The sequence below is a fragment of the Montipora foliosa genome, chromosome 7 (genome assembly GCF_036669935.1).
Source record: "Montipora foliosa isolate CH-2021 chromosome 7, ASM3666993v2, whole genome shotgun sequence".
In the NCBI taxonomy this organism is placed as follows: Eukaryota; Metazoa; Cnidaria; class Anthozoa; order Scleractinia; family Acroporidae; genus Montipora; species Montipora foliosa.
This window is the reverse complement of record NC_090875.1, coordinates 6,842,242-6,844,741: the sequence shown is the minus strand read 5'-3', so window position 1 is coordinate 6,844,741 and position 2,500 is coordinate 6,842,242. Positions and strand designations below refer to the sequence as shown.

Sequence of the window (2,500 nt, the reverse complement as noted above, 5' to 3'; positions counted from 1 at the left end):
GGAAATCTTGTCCCTGCTGGCTACACACCTTACCCATTCAGAAAGAACACAAACGAATCTTTCCTTGACAAGCTGAGGTCTTTGGTGGCAACATACACATTTAGAAGTATGGTGAGAGAGTTGCAGGAAGAGTGTGGATTTCACTTGCCATCTCTATGTTCCTGAAGTGGACCCAGTTACTAGACAAGTTCGACATGATCGTGCAGATCATAACAATCTCCTTAAGAGAATAGCTCAACATGTCAGGAATGGTGGATATGATGCTTTTGATTATGAGGCATTTGCCGATGTACTTGCTGACCCACAGAGTGGACTGACCCATGCAGCATTAGTTGGTAAAAGGCGTCAGAGTGTGAAAGATGCAGAAAGACTGATGTCATACAGTGTTGTAAAGTCGCTTGAGAGGCATGGCAAAGTTGAAGAAGCCAAATTCATACGTGTTGTTGCACAGAGGCATGAATCTTCTGATGGTAGGGGTCTAAGTCAGCTTCAACGATGCAGATACAATTATCAAATGCTGAATTTCATTTTGGAGGAGTGGATGCCCTGGTACAAGGAAGGTTATGATTTTTCCACAATTGATATTAACAGGTATTTAAGAAGAAACATGGCACACTACATTGTGGGAAATGGGGAAGGATAAAAAAGTTTTAATAATAATGATAATTATCAAAGTCATAAAAATTATTGTTCATTTATTTCAATAAAGAGACTATACTACTACCACTATCACTACCACTACTACTACTACTAATTATAATAATAATAATTGTTAGTATTATTATCATTATTTTTATTTCTATTTTGACATCACAGCACCCTAACACCAAGACTATTATTTAAGTAAACTAAGGGCAAATAAACCGTGAACAAAAACTTAACGTTATATTGCTATTGGGGTCCAATAGACGGAATGCATAAATGGTGGCAAAAAATTTAATCTTTGGTTTATGTGCTAATTAGACTCACTAGCCTCGTTTTTAAGAAACATTTCTTTTGTATTTTGTCCATGCAAACGAGGCTACTGAGTCTAATTAGCACATAAACAAAAGAAAAATTTTTCGGCTGCCATTTATGCATTCGGTCTATGGGCCCTTTTATGAAACTGTCACATGACTGTTGCATTCTTTTGCTATCCAGCATGGCGGATTTTGTACCATGTGACAGTATTATGCAAACAGCCCATTCCCAACCTCACCCACATCAATGCAGGAGCTATTGATTATAAATTACTATTAACTTTTAATTAAGATGACATGCATAGGGAAAAAAGCAATACCTTTTTTTTTTTTTTTTGGTAAAGACCAGTTGCCGGCATACGCGGCTTCTCAAGGGAGACTCGTAGAAGTTACCACTAACATTGAAAGCCAAGAACTTCGCCGACTGCAGAATGGGGTTATTGGATTTGAAGAGCACCCCAGGGCTGCAGAAACAGATGACCTTGAAGCCTACTTCTGCATTTCCCATCGTGACCTTGGATCCATCTTCACCCTCAAACAGTTTAAACCATATTATTATACAATGCTGATGCTATCTCAATTTTGATTGGCTAAAAGCATCCCGCTGTGTCATCGCGTCACATCTACAGACACTGGCATTTATGCATGTAGGTATGACGCGTTTTTGCAGACATCTCGATATCGGGAACATTTTTCATAAGACCGTACAACTTAAGTTTAGAATTTTGTTCAAAAGTTTCAGTTCGATTCAGTTTTTCCTGAAACGTTTTCAGATGTTTTAGGCTTAAATCCTTTCTGTAAACCTTTTGAATTCCGCTTACATGTAATTCACGGCTGTCATTAATAAAGATGTTTACACTGAAACGTGTCATTGCGTGGCTTACTTTCTTGTTGTTCTGTCAAATGTCTCAACGCTTCTACATTTATAATTGTATAATTGTATAATAAAACAATTATTGGATTCGGTTTTCGCATGATAGCGAAATTATCAAGGCCTCGGTTTGTGTTATCCGCCTCAGCCTTCGGCTTCGGCAGATAACACAAACCTCGGCCTTGATAATTCTCGCTATCATCCTCAACCTCATCCAATAATTGCTTATTGGCCAAAAAGTGTCAGGTAAGAACCCCAGATAAATCTATCACTTGGAAGTAATGAAGGTTATTGTTAATAGATATATCGGTTAATGCAATTTTTGACATGTTCGACATTGTTAAATCATGTGCATCATGTGCATCATGTTTCCAAATCGATGCAAGGGACATAGTTTGGAGTAAGAAATGCTGCTTAAAAGTACTTTCCTTGGCTACAAAATGCTGGTATACCTGAAGACAAACAAATCAACGCATCAATGAAAATGTACGTTTATTTTGGTAGGGAATTCAGTAAGAGAATCAATATGGATCTACCATTTTACTACTGGACTCTGAATGAACGCTTTTCAGATGAAGCTTATCCTTCCTTTGATGCAAGACCAAACATCGATGATGCTGATGATGTGCAAAATCACCCTTTGCGACTTCACAGATTGCGCATTAATCAA

The 2,500-nt window shown here is 37.8% G+C and overlaps 1 pseudogene; it reads left to right on the top strand.

Moving 5' to 3' along the window:
* LOC138011079 (uncharacterized) overlaps positions 1 to 2,500 on the top strand; it is a 9,192-nt pseudogene that overhangs the window by 1,871 nt on the left and 4,821 nt on the right.